Genomic DNA, 23,630 nt, shown 5'->3' on the forward strand with positions numbered 1-23,630 from the left:
GTTTCCTGTTTGTTTAATGGCAGCCATTCTAACCGGTGTGAGATGGTATCTCATTGTGGTCTTAATTTGCATCTCTCTAATAGTTAGTGAAGCTGAACATTTTTTCATGTGTTTCTTGGCCATTTGTATTTCCTCTTCAGAGAACTGTCTTTTCATATCTTTTGCCCATTTTATAATTGGGCTGTCTGTACTATTGTCATTGAGTTGTAGGATTTCTTTATATATGCAAGGTATCAGTCTTTTGTCAAATACATGGTTTCCAAAAATTTTTTCCCATTGAGTTGGCTGCCTCTTTACCTTTTTGAGAAATTCCTTTGAGGTGCAGAAACTTCTAAGCTTGAGGAGTTCCCATTTATCTATTTTCTCTTTTGTTGCTTGTGCTTTGGGTGTAAAGTCTAGGAAGTGGCCGCCTAATACAAGGTCTTGAAGATGTTTTCCTACATTATCTTCTAGGAGTTTTATGGTACTTTCTTTTATATTGAGATCTTTCATCCATTTTGAGTTATTTTTTGTGTAGGGGGTGAGGTAGGGGTCCTCTTTCATTCTTTTGGATATGGATATCCAACTCTCCCAGCCCCATTTGTTGAAAAGACCATTATGACTCAGTTCAGTGACTTTGGGGGCCTTATCAAAGATCAGTCGGCCATAGATCTGAGGGTCTATCTCTGAATTCTCAATTCGATTCCATTGATCTATATATCTATCTTTGTGCCTGTACCATGCTGTTTTGACAACTGTGGCTTTATAATAAGCTTCAAAGTCAGGCAGTGTTAAGTCCTCCCACTTCATTTTTCTTTTTTAGAGTGTCTTTAGCAATTCGAGGCATCTTCCCTTTCCAAATAAATTTGATAACTAGCTTTTCCAAGTCTGCAAAGTAGGTTGTTGGAATTTTGATTGGGATTGCATTGAATCTGTAGATGAGTTTGGGTAGAATTGACATCTTAATGACATTTAGCCTTCCTATCCATGAACATGGAATATTTGTCCATCTTTTAAGGTCCCCTTCTATTTCTTTTAGTAGAGTTATGTAGTTTTCTTTGTATAGGTCTTTTACATCTTTGGTTAAGTTTATTCCTAGGTACTTGATTTTTTTAGTTGCTATTGAAAATGGTATCTTTTTCTTGAGTGTCACTTCAGTTTGTTCGTTTCTAGCATATAGAAACATTACTGACTTATGTGCATTAATCTTGTATCCCGCTACTTTGCTAAATTTGTTTATTAGCTCTAGTAGCTGTATCGTCGATTTCTCAGGGTTTTCTAGATATAAGATCATATCGTCTACAAACAATGACAGTTTTACTTCTTCTTTTCCAATTTGGATGCCTTTTATTTCTTTGTCTTGCCGGATTGCCCTGGCTAGCACTTCCAGCACAATGTTGAATAACAGTGGTGACAGCGGGCATCCTTGTCTTGTTCCTGATCTTAGAGGGAAGGCTTTCAGTCTCTCACCATTGAGTACTATGCTGGCTGTGGGTTTTTCATATATGCTCTTTATCATATTGAAGAAGTTTCCTTCAATTCCTACCTTTTGAAGTGTTTTTATCAAAAAGGGATGTTGGATTTTGTCAAATGCTTTTTCAGCATCTATTGAGATGATCATTTGATTTTTCCCTTTCGAATTTTTAATGTGTTGTAATACATTGATTGATTTTCTTATGTTGAACCATCCTTGCATGCCTGGAATGAACCCCACTTGGTCATGGTGTATGATTTTTTTAATATGTCTTTGGATTCGATTTGCAAGTATTTTGTTGAGGATTTTTGCATCTATATTCATTAGGGAGATTGGCCAGTAGTTTTCCTTTTTTGTAGCATCTTTGCCTGGTTTTGGTATTAGATTGATGTTAGCTTCATAAAATGAGTTAGGTAGTGTTCCATTTTCTTCAATGTTTTGAAAGAGTTTGAGTAAGATTGGTGTCAGTTCTTTCTGGAAAGTTTGGTAGAATTCCCCTGTGAAGCCATCTGGCCCTGGGCATTTATTTGTGGGAAGATTTTTGATGACTGATTGGATCTCTTTGCTTGTGATGGGTTGGTTGAGGTCTTCTATTTCTTCTCTGGTCAGTCTAGGTTGTTCATATGTTTCCAGGAAATTGTCCATTTCCTCTACATTATCCAGTTTGTTGCCATACAGTTGTTCATAGTATCCTCTTATAATGTTTTTAATTTCTTCAGGATCTGCAGTTATGTGACCTTTTTCATTCATTATTTTGTTTATATGGGTCTTCTCTCTTTTTGATTTTGTCAGTCTAGCTAGGGGCTTGTCAATCTTGTTGATCTTCTCAAAGAACCAACTTTTGGTGATATTTATCCTCTCTATTGTTTTTTTGTTCTCTATGTCATTTATTTCTGCTTTAATCCTTGTTATCTCTTTTCTTCTACTTGGTTTAGGATTGGTTTGCTGTTCATTTTCTAGCTTCTTCAGTTGATCCATTAGTTCTTTGATTTTGGCTCTTTCTTCCTCTTTAATATATGCGTTTAGTGCTATAAATTTCCCCCTCCGCACTGCTTTTGCTGCATCCCATAGGTTTTGGTATGTTGTGTTCTCATTTTCATTCGTCTCTATATATTTAGCAATTTCTCTTGCTATTTCTTCTTTAACCCACTGATTGTTTAGGAGTGTGTTGTTTAACCTCCAGGTATTTGTGAATTTTCTAAGTCTCTGATGGTTATTGACTTCTAATTGTATTCCATTGTGGTCAGAGAATGTGCTTTGAATAATTTCAATCTTTTTAAATTTATTCAGTCTTGTTTTATGTCCCAGCATATGATCTATTCTGGAGAAAGTTCCGTGAGCACTAGAAAAGTATGTGTATCCTGGTGATTTGGGATGTAATGTCCTGTATATGTCTGTTAAATCTAATTCATTTATCAGATTGTTCAGGATTTCAGTTTCCTTATTGGTCTTCTGTCTTGTTGATCTATCTATAGGAGAGAGTGATGTATTGAAGTCTCCCACAATTATTGTGGAAACATCAGTTGCTTCCTTTAGTTTTGCCAGTGTTTCTCTCATGTATTTTGTGGCACCTTGATTGGGTGCATAGACATTTACAATTGTTATTTCTTCTTGTTGAATTGCCCCTTTTATTAGTATGTAGTGGCCTTCTTTGTCTCTCAAAACATCCCTGCATTTAAAGTCTATTTTATCTGAGATTAATATTGCTACACCTGCTTTCTTTTGGCTGCAGCCTGCATGAAATATTTTTTTCCATCCTTTCACTTTCAACCTCTCTGTGTCCCTGTGTCCAAGATGAGTCTCTTGCATGCAACATATTGATGGTTCATTTTTTTTGATCCATTCTGCGAATCTATATCTTTTAATTGGGGAGTTTAATCCATTTACATTCAACGTTATAACCATGAAGGCATTTCCTGAATCAGCCATCTTATCCTTTGGTTTTATGTTTGTCATATTTTTCCCCTCTCTCTATTAATATCCTTTAATGTACCCATACCGAATCTCTTTAATACTGAACCTTTCTCCAAGTCTCTCTGTCCTTTCTTTGTTTCTCTGTCTGTAGGGCTCCCTTGAGTATCTCCAGTAGGGCAGGTCTCTTGTTAGCAAATTCTCTCAGCATTTGTTTGTCTGTGAAAAATTTAAGCTCTCCCTCAAATTTGAAGGAGAGCTTTGCTGGATAAAGTATTCTTGGCTGGAAATTTTTCTCACTCAGAATTTTAAATATATCGTGCCACTGCCTTCTCGCCTCCATGGTGGCTGCTGAGTAGTCACTACTTAGTCTTATGCTGTTTCCTTCGTATGTGGTGAATTGCTTTTCTCTTGCTGCTTTCAGAACTTGCTCCTTCTCTTCTGTGTTTGACAGTGTGATCAGAATGTGTCTCGGAGTGGGTTTATTTGGATTTATTCTATTTGGAGTTCGCTGAGCATTTATGATTTGTGTATTTTTGTTGTTTAGAAGATTTGGTTAGTTTTCCCCAACAATTTCTTTGAATACTCTTCCTAGACCTTTACCCTTTTCTTCCCCTTCTGGGACACCAATGAGTCTTATATTCGGACGTTTCATATTATCTATCATATCCCTGAGGACCGTTTCGATTTTTTCAATTTTTTTCCCCATTCTTTCTTTTATGCTTTCATTTTCCATTCTGTCATCTTCCAGGTCACTGATTCATTGTTCAACTTCCTCTAGTCTTGTACTATGAGTGTCCAGAATCTTTTTAATTTGGTCAACAGTTTCTTTAATTTCCATAAGATCATCCATTTTTTTATTTAGTCTTGCAATGTCTTCTTTATGCTCTTCTAGGGTCTTCTTGATATCCTTTGTATCCCGTATTATGGTCTCATTGTTCATCTTTAGTTCTTTGAGTAGCTGCTCTAGGTGCTGTGTCTCTTCTGATCTTTTGGTTTGGGTGCTTGGGCTTGGGTTATCCATATCGTCTGTTTTTTTCATATGCTTTATAATTTTCTGTTGTTTTTGGCCTCTTGGCATTTGCTGAACTTGATAGGGTTCTTTTAGGATTTGTAGACCGATTTAAGTCCTTATCTCTAATTTATCAGATCTACAGCTTCGTGGAGTACACTTCCTCTAACTAACCAGCAGGTGGCGTCCACGAACCACCTGTTCTCCACAAGCCAGTTCTCCCCTGCTTAGCGTTTGTGGTGAGTGTGGGAGTGAGCCTTGTGGGGTCCAATTGGTGTACCAAGCTTGTGTGTGTAGTTGGTGTTGCCCGCCCTGTATATGGGGCGTGTTTCTGGGCAGTCAGGGAGGGGGGGTGGCTCTAACAATCAAATCTCCCTGGTGATCCTAGAGTCTTAAAGCTGCTGCAATAGTCTAATCCTTCAGTTCAGTCCTGCCACAGTTTGTTTCTGCCACTGACCCAGAAGTCCTTGGTATTGGAGTATGGCTCCTGAGACTTGCAAGTGGGCCCCTCTTCCAGGCTGTGCACCCCCTGGTCCTCTGTTGAGGGATGACTGTGCTATGTCACAGGTGAGTGCCCCCCACGGCAGTTTTGGGCTGCTAGGCTGTGTAGGGAGGCTCCCAGTCTGCTAAAATGATGGCTGAATGGGGCTTGTTAATTCACACTGCTCCACCTTCCCAACTCTGGGACAATCAGCTGAGGTTGCAGGGAAGGCTAATGTCCACGCTCAGTTTTGTGGTGTGTGCCTGTTATTTGAAGCACTTCCGTCACACTGGGTTGTCTGGGGCAGCTCCGGGCTATGGGGCTGGCGATGGGCAGGAGTGTTTCCTGTCCACCAGGATGATGGCTGTGAGCAGACACCCCCCTTTTCTTGGGAAGTTGTGGTGTTTAGTGAGTTTTCTCAGCCACTGGATTATTGCCTTTTGTCTCAGAGCTCTCTTAGTTCTGCTCTTGTCTTGACCTGCCCAAATTGCAAGTCTTTGAAGCTTTCTGTGTTGGGCTTCTTAGAGTAATTGTTTTAGAAAAAGTAAAAAGGATTTAAAAAAAAAAAAAAAAAAAAAGGGCCCTCCTCAGAGATCTAATGGGTTATTGAAATGCTAAGAGACAAAGCAATTAGGGCCATTAAGGAAAGGTCCACAGGGCAGAGAGATCAGCTTTTCTTCGGGATTTGCATATGAGCCTCAGGGCCTGAGCTCTGCCCTTCCCCTTTCTATGTTCACCAGAACTCCAAAAATCCTCCGCTTTTATTTTGGAGTTTTTCGTGTTGGTTTTTCTATGCCTGTCTCCTCTCTGCTGGGCTGGCTGCTCTCAGATTCTCTGGTGTCTGGTCTCAGTCTGTCTATGGTTGGAGTTTGAATCAGTAGATTGAGTTTCTGATAAGGGCTGCCACTGCAGTTCTCCCTTCTCCTTCCCAGAGCTGACAGCCCCTCCTCCCACGGGACTGAGCCTGTCAGGGAGGGGTGCGGGTCCCCTGGCCACAAAAACTGACAAATTTCGCTGATCTCAGCAGTTCCACGTTTTCATGAGTGTTGTATGAAGTATGCCCAAAGTCAGATTGCTCCGCGGTGTCTAGTCCATGCAGCTCCTGGCTTTCTACCTACTTTCCTGGAGGAGTAACTAAAACATACAGCTCACCAGTCCGCCATCTTGCCCCGCCCCTCCTCCCTCAATTTTTTTTGAACTTTAAAGATCATATTTATTTGGAACAAACAAAAACCCACAACCCGAAGGATGGGGATTTTACATTTCAGGAGCTCTCCCTGAGAAGATTTTTTTTTTTTACAAATTTAAGTGTATTTAGGAGCTGGACATAAATCAATCCCTGTCTCTGTTTTAACAGGGGGAGGGTAGGGGAATGGGAAAGAACAGTTTTGGATACAACTATTTGGAAGGAGAGTAAACATGAAGAGGGCAAGCCCTACCTTTTCATCATCTATAGCAAATAGTGAAAAAACAAACAAACAAAAAACCTTTCACCCTTGCGTATCTATCTCCAAAAGTCTACTTCCTAGCTACTAGCCAATCCATGCCAATTATTTAAAATTAATTCACTTGGAATGTCATTTATGTCCACTGGGTAAATGATTCCTTATGCCCACTGCAGCAGCACATGGGAACTGACACCCTGCATGGCTAGACAGGGGCTAACCCAGGACTGATGGGAGAAAGGCTTTCAACAAGAGACCAAAGCGTCATTTCTCTTTAGGTGCCAATACTCCCCATGGTGGGAAGGACACCATCCACCAAACTGACCCCTATAAAAGGTGCCCATAAAAGCAGTCATATTAAGCTATTTTGTTGCAAGAGAAACCAGGACCTTGTTAACTAGTTCTCTCCATCATTTATTCTCTCAAGGGAAGGTAAAAAAACACATCACACATTGGTCTAGGCCACATTATAAATCCGAACTGTGGGATTTCAGTAGGAAGAGGAGGAAACTTGTAAAAAATAAAATGAAAATAAACTAATCATGGTTGGAAGAAATGCTCACAATTTAACTGTCCCTATTTATCCACCCTTATTCACCAACCAAGACCTTTAATCCTGAAGTCTTCTGACCTGTAAAGGGGTCAAAGGAGCAGGAGCAGGAATGTATAGAGGGAAGGAGAGTCAAAACTTCAAGAAGACAATTTGCTTGAGAAAAGCAGTGATTCTTTATTCGATAGCTCCCACAATGGCTGAGTTATAAAATACCTAAGAGATATTAGGTATGTGACTTAAATAAAAGCTGGTTTTGTGGAAGGTGATAGTAAAGAGTAGTGTGATGAACACAGGACCGTGATAAGGAGACTAAATTTTTAAAGCTTCAGGGTTTCAAAAAAATGTGGGTACAAACGTTGAGGACTGATAGCTTGATGTGCCGAGCCCTGTATCATGGGACTTGCCCTTATGAGGTTCATTACTGCAAAGGAGAGGCTAAACCTGCTTATAATTGTGCCTAAGAGTCTCCCCCTGAGTGCCTCTTTGTTGCTCAGATGTGGCCCTCTCTCACTAACTAAGCCAAAGTTAGCGGGTGAAATCACTGCCTTCCCTACTACGTGGTATCTGACTCCCAGGGGTGTAAATCTCCCTGGCAATGCAGGATATGACTCCTAGGGATGAATCTGGATCCAACACCATGGGATTGAGAACATCTTCTTGACTAAAAGGGGGATAAGAAATGAAATGAAACAAAGTTTCAGTGGCTGAGAGATTCCAAATGGAGTTGAGAGGTCACTCTGATGGGTATTCTTATGCACTATATAGAGACCCCTTTTTAGGTTTTAATGCATTGGAATAGTTAGAAGTAAATACCTGAAAGTATCAAACTGCAACCCAGTAGCCTTGACTCTTGAAGACAATTGGTATAGCAATGCAGCTTACAAGCGGTGACAGTGTGCTTGTGAAAGCACTGTGGATTGCAGTCATTTTATCCAGTTTATGGATGGATGAGTAGAAAAATGGGGACAAAGAACTAAATGAAAAATAGGGTGGGAGGAGGGGTGATGATTTGAGTGTTCTTTTTTACTTTTATTTTTTATTCTTATTTTCACTTTTTCTGGTACAAGGAAAATGTTCAAAAAATAGATTGGGGTGATGAATGCACAACTATATGATGGTACTGTGAACAATTGATTGTACACTTTGGATGATTGTATGGTATGTGAATATATCTTAGTAAAACTGAATTAAAAGAAAGGATGTGAGTATATAGAGTAGTGTTTAGAAAGGGCAAAATCAGTACCCATAAAAGACCTTGGAATTCCCATGACCCTTAAGTGTTTCCTGCTCCAAGGAGTAACCATGTATGTGTTTATTGGAGGGCATGCCATTTCCCTATTACCTGGTGCAAAAGAATTCATTACCTCCCCAAGCTTACTTTCAAACCATGTCTTTCCCATTTATTTTGGTCACAGAGCAGTCCTATTCTTTCATAGCCTGTGGACTCACTCCCAGCTCCCTCCCTGGGTGGGTGGGTGGGGGGGTAAAAAAATAAAGGAACCCTAGACTGGTCTCAAAATCTCAAAATTAAATAAAAGGGGCTGGCAGCTTTCTGGAGACTAAAATGACCTCAGAAAATATTTAACCTATCTTTCTAAGGATGGAAAACTTATTTAGATAATGTTTCAGAATTCATATATGCCGTAATAGGATAGTAAGAATTAAAAAGTAGAAATCTCACATTCTTCCTTTTATCTGCCCTACTGCCCAACAAGATTCCAGATGCCAAATCACTGTCATTATGATTTCTGCTAAATGGAGATCCCTAGGCACTAATCACAGAGGCCACTGATGGTGTCATAAAAATGCACAACTTTTCCTTTAAAAGCTGTACACCTCTTTTTCTCTGGCTACATTGGCAATTCTCCAGTTATTTCAATATTTTAAAGGCTGTAGCAGCATGCAAAAGAATTTCATTTCATTTTGTGTTTTTTTGTTTTGTTTTGTTTTTTTTAAAAAGTTCTTCAGGAGATGGTAAGTTTTATTTTATCTTGTCTGGATGGCAGTTTGATTTGCTCTTGAATGTTCCAGGGTGGAGTGAGTCTGGGAGAAAGCACAGGATGTAGAGGTTTATTTGGTGTAATCTTCCCCCTCGTTTGCATCTTCACCATCAACTGAGAGAGCAGCGTACTTGCTCGCATAACGGAATTTAGAGGCTAGATTTTCTTCGGTTTTCTTTGGCTCAGATGCCAGAGAAATCTTGGTCTTTTTTTGCCATTCTTTCTATCAGACTCCTTCCAGTGGTCTTTGCTCCTTCCATCTCCTGGACCGCAGATGGAGTTCCCATTTTGGTCTTTTGGGACACTCACCCCATTTACTTTTTTCTCATCTTTTCTTGCTGGTCCTTCCTCAGATGGTTGAGCTGAAGCTCCTTTTCCGCCACTACTTGTGTCTGAGCTCTGAGATTGAGCAGGAAGATTAGAACTTCTCCCAAGTATTCTCCTTTGGTGGAGGGGCTGGCATTACCTTTAGAGGCTGATCAGATTTGGGAGGCTTAGAAGTTGGAGAGCAAAAGTCTTCTTTACCGAGTGTTTAATTTTCCAGAGACTTCTTGCTTCTTCTCCTTCATGCAGCCTGATCTGACTTCTGCCAGCTGTGGCAGAGGTCCCAGTCTGCAATGATTCACTTCCTGTCCTCAACCGTTCTTGTTCCATCCAGCTGATGCTGCAATTTCTCCCGTTTCTTCTGTAGCCGTTCTTCTACTTCCCGTTCTCTAGCAGCTGTGTCAACAGGCTTTGCTCCTCCAAAGATGGAAACTGCTCCACTGGACTGGGAAGTCCTAGCAGAGGAATATCTTCCTTGGGAGTACTTGGAGGCTCTCAATTCAGTTCGGGTCTTTTGGGAGGGAGGACCTCTGTCATCACGCCTGTAATCATCTTGAGAATAATTATCTCTGGAGTTCCATGACTGATCATCCTGTCTGTCATAATGATCTTCATAGTGGTCCCTGCCTCCTCTGTAGTCATCTTCTCTGTGGTACCTGCTACCAAATGCTCTTTTGCTGCTAACTATCCTGGATTCATAGCTTCTGTCATAGTCTCTGCTGCCTCAGTCACCATAGCGATCCCAGCCCCCATATCAATCCATATCCCTGCGTGGTCCATCATGATACCCATCACATATCCATCCAATACCGGTCTGAATCATAAGCAATCACATACTTGTCTCCAAAGCTATTGTCACCTCTTTTAGCGGGTAGTCATCAAAGCTGTCTGAGGCAGGACAGGTCCTCCTGTCTGTGTTTGTTTTGTCAGAATCCTGATTTCTATCTTGGCCAAAACAATGTTCATCCTTGTCTTCAGGCTGTGCTTGACCAGCAACATCCACTCAAATTCTCCTGCTACCTAGAGACTCTTCATTGAGGCTCAGGGCACTGAACAAGGAATCCAAGTCCTCAAACCTGGCATAACCAAAACATTTCACCCTCTCTGGATTGCTGGATTCATGTGGTAAACACACTGCACTGATAGTTACCCCTCTAAAGAATTCCTTAATGGGGCCTTCTGTCACATCATAGGGCAGGATCCCTAGAGACACATTGTAGGGTGGCAATTTGGGAAGATGACTCTGGTCCATATGGGTTCCCAGGAATCCTGTGGAACAGTGGAAGGATGGAATGGTCAATTGGAGGTGCCCTATACCACACTGTCATCATTACTGTGCCAAGTGGTTGAAACATTTCCTTCCAGGTCATCTGTTTCATCAGCCCAGCTGACTGGTTTGGGAACATAGGTGCTTCCTCCACCAGTCCCCATCCTCAGCCAGAAGTCTGTTAGGGAGATAGTCTTCCCTTTTTTATTCTTTTCCCCTGAGGCCACCATATTGGGACATGGAGAGTGAATGCCTCTCCCTCATTTTTTAAAGAGAGTCTCATCACCTATAAAATTCTTGCCTGCCAGTTGTTTTCCTTCAGCACTTTAAGTTTTTCTACCCGTTGTCTTCTTGCCTCCATGGTTTCTGATAAGAAATCGGGACTCAATCTAATTGGAACTCCCTTGTACGAAACACATTGCTTTTCTCTTTCAGCTTTCAAAACTCTCTCCTTGTCCTTTGCACTTGATAGTGTAATCAATATAAGACAGGGAGTATTTTTCTTCATGTTTTTCATATGTGGTGTTCTCTGAGCTTCTTGGATAAGTCTGAATTATTCACATTTTTTGCTAAGTTTGGGAAGTTCTCTGTCATTATTTCTTTGACTATTCCTTCTGCCCCTTTCTCTCTTTCTTCTCCTTCTGGGATTCCCATAATGCATATATTGTTGTGCTTGATGGTGTCCTTTGGCTGTCTTAGGCTATTTTTGCTTTTAATAAAAAAGCAAAAATAGCCTAACTCATTCAAGTGTCTTGTCTTCAAATTCACTGATTCTTGCTTCTGCCAGCTCCAATATGCTCTTGAAAACCCCCTGGACATTTTTCATTTCAGTTATTGTGGTCTTCAATTCCAGCAATTCTGTTTGGTTCCTTTTTAAAATTTCCATCTCTTTACCAAGTCTTTCATATTGTTCATTCATTGTTTTCCTGATATCTTTTAGATCTTTCTCTGTACTTTCCTTCATCTCCTTGAGCATTTGAAGATCATTTTTAAAGGCTTTGTTCATTATGTCCATGTATTGATATTTTCTGTATCTTTATCTTCTTCCTTTAGATGGTCCATTGTTTCCTATTTCTTTGTATTGTACTCTTTTGTGTCACACTGTACATTTTTATAATTTAAAATATTAACTCTGGAACTTACTCCCTTGAGTGTCTCTTTCTTGGTTTTGTAATCAGCTGGTAATAGACGAGATTCTTTCGAGCTTCAGCCCTCCTATCAGGAAGATCTGCCCAAGGAGAATTCAGTGTGCAAGGTTTCTGTGTTTTTCTGGGTTTCTGTCTTGTCTTGAGCTTTTGCTGGTTCGTTGTTTGAGTTTGTTGTACCCTCTGCTTCCCAAAAGAGAGATCTCCCTCTCCCAGGAATTTGAAGCTGGCATGCCTTTGTTCCAGACTGTCTACCTCTGTAGTTATTCACACATATTTTGTTGTTTCATGCTGCTTTTGTCTGGAGGGCAAATTCTTGGAATAGGGTCACCCTGGAGAGGACGTTCCCAAGTCAGTCTTTCCCAGTCAACACAGGGCCAGGCACCTACAAACTGGCTCCAGAGTACCCTGGGGAGTGGATCAGGAAGGGTAACAAAATCTTCTCCAAGGCCTCCTCAAAGCTAAGCTTTCTTGGCCTGCCTAGCAAGTGCAGCCCTTCAGCTAACTGTTCCCTGAAGCCCCGGGGAAGTGCTGTGTTTTTAAATGTCCATCACCTCCACCCCTGTCCAGAGAGGGTTGAACAATGGTTGCTGCCACCTTTGTTGGGGTGTGGTTGAAACAATGACTGCTGACTTTATCCAGGACAGGATGAAACAGTAGCTGCCTCAGAGCTGGGACCCAGTGATCCAAATTCATTGATTGAAAACCATGATCAGAGATTGGCCATGCCCACCCCTCTTCTTGGGAAAGAGGATTTTTACATCCCTTTCTGTCACCAGTGAGCCAGCCAGGGACTGGACCGTGTGAGGGCCTGCTGTGAGAGAGATGGGCAATAGTAGCCACCGCTCAGAAAGAGCAATTTACAGTTCTTTACTGTGTTTCATCAGTTTCTTCTTCCTGCTCTTCCCTGGATGCTGTGCAGTGTTTTTCTGGCCCCTGAAGTTACAAAATAGTTTTTTCAGACAGTTCTTGCCTGTTTAATAGTTGTTTTGGTGGCAGTACTGAGTCCTGGAGCTCCCTACTCTGCTGTCTTCCCTGGAATTTATTTTTCCTTTTTGTCTCTACATCTGCTCTTTTCAGTTAATATACTTGCCTGGATTGGTTTGGGAAATGTGGCTATTGACCCTGGAATACTCTGTAAAAGTTTGGCTTGAGGTCAAGTTATATATACATGTTGGGCAATAGGGAGGTTAAAACATGCCTCAGCATTTTATTTTCAAAACTTTGCAGTTAGAGCTAATTTCCCCTCTTCCTACATGTTATTGCTGGGAGAGAAACATGAAGTCAAACAAGGTGAGTTCTGAAACAACAAAACTGTAGATGGTCCCAGCATATGGAGAGCAAAACTAAACCAGCAGCTGGCCTAAGGATGACTATCATTTTCTCCAAGTTGAGAATGTTCATTCCTTTTCCACGAATCAGATAACTTTTCCAAGTAATGACAGTGATATTGATAAAAACAAGGAAAAAGGAATTTTGAGTCTACAATTGAATGAATTGAATTTTGCTCCAGCCATCTCTAACTCAGCTCTGTCTTCCACCCTGGGACCACTTGCCAAATTTGTGTCCCATTTCTTGGGATCAGGGCAAACAATTCCAGCTAACCAGGAAATTGATCAGAAAATGGGAGCTGTCAGTACAACAAAGCCTCTAGAGAACTGAGGCAGTCTGAAACTGCAATGAGACCACCCCTGATGTACATTGCTGTAAGTTTTAGGTTCACATTTTGTGGTTCTGAAGATGTAGACTGAACAGTGTATAGAAAAGAATGTATGCCACTATACCACAGTGAGGCACATCTTGAGAGTAGTTTTAAAAATAAATTTCTGATAGCAACTTGTTTATCATTTGCCTCTTTTCATAAAAGTCTAGAGAAACATTACCACAATTTGAACTTTCTAGTTGCTTAGAACCTATATAAATAGGAATATTTTGGGTCATATATGATTCCCTTTTTGATATTTCTTTGAAAGTTGTAGGATAGCAGGCCTGTTGCATAATTAGAAGAGCTACTGTACAAAACTCATCTGCACATGATTTACATGTCATGTCTGAAAGATGAAAGTATGACCTCATTTTTGAACAACATTAAAGTCATCATTGTTCCCTAGAAGACCAGGATACTAATTGTTCCCTTTATGATTATAATTCCTGATTTTGTGGTGTTGCATCCATTAATAGGCACATAAGTGATTCAGAGATATTTGGTGCATCACTACAGTCGTGGAGACAATTTCTATGACTGTATTTAATTGAGAACCCAATCTGCATGAAAAATATATTGTAATTAAAACAAATATTCAAAAAATTACTGATACCTTGATTGTACTGGAAAGGTTGTCTTCTAGAAGCCAGGACAGATGGATTATAATTCTCTCTTTGCCACAGTCTTACCCAGTGACCTTGAGGCTATCACTTCAAACTGTCCCTGTAATTCCTTATCAAATCAAGAATAATTTCCTTATCTTACTAGATTGTTTTGAGCATCAAAACAGGTTCTTTCATTCAAGAAATATATTTGAGGTATTTGTTGTGTGTCAAGCTCTGTTTTAGTTCCAGGGATTCAGTGATGTACAAGGCAAACGAGATCCCTAATTTATGAAGCTTCCTTTTTGGAGAGAGCCAATATCTTTATTGACCTGGAATGTCCTGCAAAGAAGGAAGAAACATATCTGTCTTTACTGTCCTTGTCAGAAAAAAAATCTGTTCTCTGATCCATAGGGAGACATAATCCCTAGCTAAGAAAACTTTTTGCTATGTAAACATCTTTGAAAAGACAGTCTAGCACAAGATGTGGAGAAGTACCACAGAAAACTGTCTTCCCAAAGCCCCTATTTTTGTTATTTTTATTTTATTTTAAATATTTTAATGTTAATCATTCTTAATATTGATTTTGTAAGACTATCTATAATGATACCATGAAATTCATAGTTGTGTGAAAAATGGAAAAGTTGGCTACATAGTGATTCAGAATGTTTTCCTCCCATAAGTCTTAGCCAATCACCTGGATTCTAGAGAAATTTCTTCCACTAATTACATGTAATAACTTCTCTGGACCCCAGCTTCGATTAAATGACAGCTCAAGACTAGTTGCTATCTAAACTCTATTCTACTTTAAATTCTATGATTCCATTATCCCATTTGTGGTGACAAAAACAAAAACAAGTGACTAAATACAAACTCAAATAAATTTATTTGAAGAAACTTGTCCAGATATAATATGAACAGTATATAGCCAAGTTATATAAGAAATTAAAGTGATCCAATACATTATCTGTGTACAGAAAGACATTTATAAATATATTTCAACAAAAATTCAGGTAGTGTTTTCTCTGCACATTTTAATTCCACAGAATATCTCTAGAAGAGAAAGAGAACTTGGTTTAGGAGAAAGATGTTAACAAAATATGATAAATATAGGTTACTGGAAACTTAAACAGAAAAGAACATAAAAGAAAACTACAAGGCTTAGAAGTATGTAACTTGCTATTTTGGACCCAGTATGATGTTCTCAATTTATTAAGAATATGGTCTCATTGTAGGAAGAACATTAGTGTTAGAATACCTATCATTGACAGCCACTTACTAAATATGTTATCTTAGGGAATTTCTCTAAAGTTTGGATTGCTCATCTTTAAGACAAAGACAATTCTCACTTCAAAAAGCTGCTGTTAGAATCGCATGTGATGATATATGTAAAAGTGCATTGTTAACTATAAGACCTATAATCCAAATGTGTAGGTTAATTATTACCAAACTGGGTGATGATGACCAATACGTAGAATGACATGACAAAGATCGTGAGTTATAAGTATCATAAGTACAGTGAGAGAAGAGCCTGAAGGAGGAAACCACTGATTCTTATAAAGCTGAGGAAGAGACCCAATCAGAGGAGGTGAGATTTGAGTGGTTGTTGATGAAAGAATAGAAGTTTGCAGGTTTTATTTGAGTGAGAGTGTATGTGTATCTGGGTAGGGTACTTTAGGCAGAGGGAAACAGGCAAAAAAGCATGAAAGTTCCTATTTTGTTCACAGAAAGTTTCAGTGCAACAAGGAAGCAGTGTTTAGCATTGAGGTAGCAACTTCCCTACTATGGTATCACTGATGTCTGAAATTCACTTTTATGATAAATTCTCTTAGATGCTTAAGAAAGTCCTCCCTATTATACCAACTATACTTAATCATTCACTCTACTATACAACTGGTTTCCAACATACCTATTTACATTGCCGTATTGATCATGTGGTTCATTTCATTCATTTATTTGTCTCCCTGAGCATGCTTCTAGGAAGTGGGGGGGGATGCTGTAAATGGTGCTATAGGCTTCAATAAATGCTTGTTTAACTGAATTGTCACAGGTTAAAATGCAACCCCTCTGGGAACTGTAACAAAATAAGTCTGAGTCATGATCTCCCCACCAATAAAATTAATAAATACTTTCTAATGCAAATGGTTGGCTAAGGGTATTTTTCCAACGCTACCTGATAATCATACCCAAAAAAGGGTGAAAGAAAGATTTGAATTTGGCTAAAGCCCCGGGAGAACATAACAGTAAGAGGACCATGGGCACTCAAGTGTGGGAGACCTCCTGAGTCAGAGAAAAGAGGAAGGGAGAATAGAGCAGTATAAACAGCCTTGGCCTTCTTCATGCTTTCCCCCACAAATCTGTCCTCCCTGCCTTCTAGAAATTTAGTTCTTTTCAGAATAGAATTGTATGCCATAATAGAACACAGTGAAGAATTGTATATGAAGGGTTTCTATGTAAGGACCACACGAAGTTGTTTTATAGGATATAAGGAACAAAATGCCTCAAAAACACATGCAAATAGGTAACTGTCTCAAATTCATATTCTAACTGTTTCTCATATGTATGTATTAATCCTCACTAACACTTGTTATTTTCCATTCCTTTTTATTATAACCATTGAATGAGTGTGAAGTGGTACCACATTGTAGTTTTGATTTCCATTTTTCCTTTTATTTTTATAAAATAAAATATTGGATGCTTTTCTTGTTAAATAAAATACATACTTACATAAGAAAATTTCTAAAAATATTTGGTCAAATTATATGTTCTTTAGCAACTGAGACTAAAGGTAGTGCTAATATTAGAGGGGTGAAGTAGAGGTTGTCAGTGACATTTTGGCATGTGAAGCGGCTCTTTATAGTAGAAAATATGGGAATGACTGCTGTACACCATCTTGTAGATGTAGCTTTTGGCATGAAAACCTCGGCCCAGGAGTCAGAAAAACTGGATTTCAGATCAAATTCAACCACTAACTAGCTGGTGATCTTGGGTGAGTCCATTTACTTTACTAGTTCTTCTTTGGCCTAATTGTTCTGTCTTAGTCAACTGTGGGTTACAATAAGCAGGAAAGAGTATTTTGCAAACTTGAAAGTTTCAGAATTAGTTTTCGGAATATTAATGCCATCATATAAAGACTTACAGATTCCAAACATCTGAAAACTGTTTATTTGAATTTGAGGAAAAATGAAAAAAAAAACAAAACAAAACTACCCTGGTAGTTTAATTACCTACTATTTTAGATATTAGCATTACTTTTTAAAAATAAAATCCTCATAAAAATCTGTTTCCTGTCTTTAAAATTTTATCTTATGTGAATTTCATTTCAATTAAAAAAATAATAATAATTTAAGGTTTCTATCCCTCCAAGACCTCAAAAATCCAACTATATCAGGTGACTCTATTTCCTTCTGAAAATCACACCTTGAGAAACTAACAGTTCAAGAAACATTTTTATTTTTGAAGAAATAACTTTTTCTTTAAAGAAAGCTTCAAAGTCAAGAAGTCTAAACAGAGTCAGCAGAACTCACAGAACTACAGGCATGATCTCTCACCTTTGGCTACTAGAGTCATTTTCAAAATCCTTTGTTTCAAAATAAAAGCAACTGCCCCTCAAATGGAGCTCCTCTCTGCTGTGGGAGGTGAAAATAGGTGAGTGGCTCAGGAAGTTGCAGTAATAACTCAAGGGTAAACTGTGAGTGGGGTAGCCCTTTGAAAAGAGGAAATGGTTTGTGTAGCTGCTGATAAATTCTTTCATGCCCACTCAGGATGCCACTCAAATCCAGTAGTAATTTCCCTTTTATTTATTCTTTCCCTTTGCTTCATCTTGTCTTGTACCAAGAAAGAATTTAAAGAAAAGCAGAAGCTTCTTATATAGGAAAGAATTTTAAATCCTTATGAGTCTTGCTGTCTTCATCTCTAAAAAGGGGAGAGTTAGTTTAAGTTCATTCTTTTAGTTTTAATATACTGAAGTCACAGTTTTGTATTTAGAATTTATTTCAGGTGAGAACTCATAAAACATTTTAAAACACTTCATATTTTCAGGGACAAAAAATAGGCTTACTTCCTCAAAGATGGAAAACACAAAGCGTCTATTGGCTTTTCTGATGAGTAAATAGCGATAAATAGATTACTGCTGCTTTAAGAATTATCTGCTCATTGAATGCAAACTTCAGCATCTCTCAAATGGGGTGAGGACAGTGAGAAAGATTTAATCCAAAAAAAACTTAACCAGATAGAAGAAAAAAAATGTGGGAACTGTTTTCAGTTGTTAAATTTACTAAATAATTAATGATAAAAAATTAACCCAGTAAAAGAACAATGATTTAGAAACTGTTTTACCATTGTTGTGTTTGCTAAATAATAACCCAAACACATGTTCAGCAGCCCTGTATCTTCTCTCTCCCCATTTGGACAAGAGTTTCCAAAAATTGTTCAGTGTGTATTCATCCCTAACCACCTTTTCCATCGATTCATCCACTTCCTCTTATACACATCCTTCACTGAAGAATAGGAAGAAAAAGGATAAATATTATTTTTCTTTTTCTCTCCAGCATGAATGTATGCCTGTTAACTAGCAATTATCTGTTAAATAGACAAACTGACACCTTTTCAAACTGAGGTATCTGGAACATTGCCGGAAGCTTTCTGTCCCAGGGGAAAGTGGACACCCTGTCATTTCCTCAACTTTGTGCTTTTCAGCTAAGATGCCTGTTTTCAAGAGCAGAAGGCTTTCTCTGCTTATGGGGAAGGAATGAGGGCAAAGTCAATTCCAGCTGTAAATGTCAAGTTTGAATTCTCATTCTCCCTGAACCCCTCAGGGCTTTTCTTCTTTGCCCAGCAGTAAATTATTTCCTTCTCCCAGGGAAAAATACTTAAATTTAACAGGACTTGAGTGATTGTATCTCAAACCTCCATTTGAATAAATACATATACCACTTTTATAATTAAATAAAATCTGATAGAAAAATGAACCAGGGATATGAATTACCAATTTAAGAGAAAATTTTTTAAAATTTTAGTTCTTAGCAATAATTCATAATGCACATTAAAATAAGATTTCACGTTTGGCCAATAAGATTGACAAAAATGTAATAGATTAAAAATGCATGGTTAGATGTGAGGAGAGAGGCACTTGCTGTCCTATTGATGGGCACACCAACAGAATTAGCCTTTTTTGAAGAGCAATTTGGCCATATCAATCAAATTTTAAGTATTTGTAGTGTTTTGACTCTGCAGTTCCGTGTGTACCAAGAGTTCATTATAGCATTGTTCATAATAGTGAAATAGTGAAGTGGATACATAAATTAAGGAAAATCCATCCTGTGGAATATTTATGTAGCTGTTCAAAAAGAATAAAGTAGACAGTTTAGAAGGCCGAGCCCTCGATCTTGGGGCTTCCCCTTATGAAGCTTGTTACTGCAAAGGAGACACTAAGCCTACTTAGAATCGTGCCTAAGAGTCACCCCCCAGAGAAACTCTCTTGTTTCTCAGGTGTGGCCTCTCTCTCTCAGTCAACCCTGAAAATAATCTTACTACCCCCCTCCCCTGATGTGGGACATGACTCCCAGGGATGAGCCTGGACCTGGCATTGTGGGATTGAGGCATTGTGGGATTGAGAGTCTTCTGGACCAAAAGAGGGAGGAGAAATGAAACACAATAAAGTTTCAGTGGTTGAGAGATTTTACTTGGAGTCAAGAGGTCATTCTGTAGGTTATTCTTATGCATTATATAGATATCTCTTTTTAGGTTTTAGTTTTTAGTGTATTAGAATAGGTAGAAGGAAATACCTGAAACTGTTGAACTGCATTCCAGAAGCCTTGATTCTTGAAGATGATTATATAACTATATAGCTTATGGGATGGTACTATGTGATTGTGAAAACCTTGTGGCTCACACTCCCTTTATCCAGTGTATGGACAGATGAGTAGAAAAATTGAGACAAAAATTAAATGAATAATAGGGGTGGAATGGAGGGGCATGGGAGGTTTCGGGTGTTCTTTTTTACTTTTATTTTTATTCTTATTTTTATTCTTATTTTTTGATGTAATGAAAATATTCAAAAGTTGATTGTGTTGATGAATGCACACTATATAATACTGTGAACAACTGATTGCACACTATGGATGATTGTATGGTATGTGAAAATATCTCAATAGAATTACATAAAAAAAGAATAAGGTAGAGCATTAAATTCAGACATGGAAAGATGGTCAAAAAGCATGATGTGAAAAAATGTTATCTGGTAAAATATGTATAACTTCATGTTTGTATATATAGAGAAATAAATTGTCCCAGATAATAAGAAAACTTTTAACAATGGTTCCTTTGGGATGGAGGTGAAGGGGAGGCTGAGACATATACACCTCAATTTTCTAAGTGAAGACTCCCTCTAATATTCTAGGGGGCTATGATTTTATCACCTAAATTTCACAATTTGTAAAACCAGTAGAGAAAAATTTTAAAGCAGTATTTCAACCCTAATTCCATCTATGATATTTATGCTTTTGTTTTTCAATGTTCCTTTTTTTTCCTGCATATATTATTTTTAGAATGCTTTATCCATGCCATGAACTGTGCTGGGCAACTATAATGAACATGCAAGCATCCTCTCTCCCTCCCTCCCTCCCTCCCTCCCCCACCCTTCTCACACACACAAAATCACGTCCCTGCCTTCATAAAGTTAACAGACTTTATCTGTGTACATACATGCTTTTACATCAATGTAGCATAGAAAACATGCCTACTATTGTTTTGCTTAATACTATATATTGTTACCTAAACTTACTGATAATTATTTTGACATGCCATCAAAGAGAAGGCCCAAAATACACATAATTATTCCCCTGTAATTAGGCACATTCGGTATGTACACCTTTTCTCAGTTACTGATTTGTGATCTAATGAGTAGTTAATGTTCACATATAAATCACTGGGGATGTTAAGGAAAAAAATTGGAGATGGAGTCTGTTCTGGTTTGCTAATGCTGCCTTTTTGCAAAACACCAGAAATGGATCGGCTTTTATAAAGGGGTCTTATTTGGTTACAAAGTTACAGTCTTAAGGCCATAAAAGGGTCCAAGGTAAGGGGGTACCTTCACTGAAGGATGGCCATTGGTGTCTGGAAAACCTCTGTTAGCTTAGAAGGCTCATGGCTGGGATCTGCTTGCTCCCACGTTATGTTTCAAAATGGCGTTTTCTAAAATGTTGCTCTTGGGGGCATTTTGTCCTCTCTTAGCTGTAGCTCCTCTTCAAAATGTCACTCTCAGTTGCTCTCAGCTCTCTGTGTGTTCTTCCAAGCGTCCCTCGTGGCTGTAGCAAGCTCGCTCCTTCTGTCTGAGTTTATATAGTGCTTTAGTAAACTAATCAAGGACCATATTGAATGGGTAGGGCCATGCCTCCATGGAAATTATCTAATCAGAGTTATCACCTACACTTTGGTGGGTCACATCTCCATGGAAGCACTCAAAGAATTACAATCTAATCAACACTAATGCATCTGCCCACACAAGATTGCATCAAAGATAATGGAGTTTTGGGGAACATAATACATTCAAACTGGCACAGAGTCTAAGAGACATTTGCCAGAATTCCTCACACAACACAGGCAGACACTAGACAGGAAACAGTGATGTTAATAGCTCTCCTATGAGTATAACACTTTGAAACCAACTTTTTTAATTATCACAATAGTTCAATACCAGTATCCTTATTTTACTAGTGAGAAAAGAGTTCAGAGAGATTTCGTAAGGAGAATATGACACACTATTGCTTTAAGATCTTCCTTTTAATTACCTCTTTTGATCCAGGAACTTGACTAAACACTTATGTAATCATCACATTTAATCCTTTAAAAACTCCAGTCAGTTAGGTATCTTTGTCTCACATTTACATCTAAGGAAATGCAATGTGAATATTTGGTTCACATCAGGGACTGATTTGACAGACTCTTGGCAAGGGTTTGAAGTAAAACTAGAGAGTGATGCAATCTCACTGTGAGAACAGACCCCTGCCCCTGCCCCAAGCAGGAGCAGGAACCCTCTGTTTCAAATTTTCCTTGATTCTTGTCACCACAACACTGGACAACTTCTGTTCTCCTTACACAGAGTCAAGTTCTTCTTCCTCCTTCATATGTCCCTGATGTTTCCCTTTCCATTTTGGTTGAAACCATAGGAATGAAAAGAATACAGGTCCAGGGACTCTCACTTGATGTGAGAGGAGCAAAGGCAAAGAGGTGGCAAAGTGACTTTCATGGAGAGGGTGAGAATAAACTTATCTTGGAAGCAACCACGCCTAAATAGAATCTTCTGTTCCTTCTGTTCCTCACACAAAATTCCACATGCTCCGCCTCTGAAAAACAGGATTTTCTCCCAGGGGCCATAGCCTAGGGTTTGAGGTCTTTCTCTTTCTCTTTTGTAGAACTCATGTATTTTCTTTCCACCAAAGGGAGTGAAAAACATCTTCCTCAAAGTGTCTGGAATCTTGGACTTCAAACTGTGCCCGTTCATTTGTTAGAGGACAATCTTGTCACTCATTTCAGTTCCTAAGGATATAGACAGATCTTCAGGCTATTTCATTCCCCCAGAGACAGGGGACTAGTGGTTATGAGCATAGAATTTCAAGTTAAGGGATTGGGATTTGAATCATGAATCACCTCTTGATTAAATTTTCAACAATTTATTTTACCTCTCTGAGTTAATTTCAATACATAATCATGAGTTTACTAATCAAGTGTGGACAATCTAGAATCATTGGAAAATAATTTAATGAATAAATATTGATAATTTATTATGAAGTATTTCCATGCAAGCAATTGCTTCTTACCAGTTCAAAATGTCTTTATGGGTCAAATAATATCACTATAATACCACTTTAATTATATTTTGTTTTGCTACCTCATAAATATATTGAGTCATCCAATAAATATTTGTCTTGCATATTAATAATTAAAAAATCAAACAATCCTATAGAAAAAGAGAAAGGATATGAAAACCACTTAACATTGGAAGAAATATAAATGGTTAATAAACACTTGAAAAATGCTTACCAGTTGAATAAAACCATAAAAATTTAAAATCAGACCTTTTTAAATTATTATATTGCCAAAAATATAAAAGATCCATAATATCTAATGTTGGCCCAAATTTGAGGTGGAACTATCCCAGAGAACTTTCTGCAACGATGTAAATATATATCTGTGGTGTGCAAAATGGTAGCCACTAGCCACAAGAAATATGGCTAGTGTGACTGAGAACTGGATATTTAATTTTATTTAATTTTAATTTAAGTAGCTAGATGTGGCCAGTAGTTCCCATGTCAGACAGCACAGATTTGAAAAAACAGGCAGACCACTAAATCTTTTGTGGTAGTATAAATCCATCACCCTTTATGGAGAATAATTTTTTAAATATCAAAATTTAAGAGGCACATAGATTTTGAGTTAGCAATGCTGATATTGATAACCTGTACTACAAAAAATACTTGAAATTCTGCTTAAAATGTCAATAATTATTCAACATAATTTGTAAGAGCTTATAATCAGAAACCACTTAATATCCATTAATAAAAAAAGTTAAACTGTGATATGTTATTATGGAATTTTATACAACTATTTTTGAAAAGTATATATTAGATTTGCATATGCTGACTTGGAAAGCTGTCCATGATAATCTATTTTCTTGTACACGATTCAAACAACTCTGGAAAACAAGTGTGGTCTTCTCCCTCTGGTTGTGGA

At 38.3% G+C, this 23,630-nt stretch overlaps 1 long non-coding RNA gene and 1 pseudogene across 1 annotated transcript in view; one reads left to right on the forward strand and one right to left on the reverse strand.

Moving 5' to 3' along the window:
• The window catches only part of LOC119538207, a 128,912-nt gene that overhangs the window by 15,204 nt on the left and 90,078 nt on the right, over positions 1-23,630 (forward strand). The window lies entirely within an intron of this gene.
• Positions 8,924-10,676, reverse strand: LOC119538204 (annotated as a pseudogene).

The sequence above is a fragment of the Choloepus didactylus genome, chromosome 6 (assembly GCF_015220235.1).
Source record: "Choloepus didactylus isolate mChoDid1 chromosome 6, mChoDid1.pri, whole genome shotgun sequence".
In the NCBI taxonomy this organism is placed as follows: domain Eukaryota; kingdom Metazoa; phylum Chordata; class Mammalia; order Pilosa; family Megalonychidae; genus Choloepus; species Choloepus didactylus.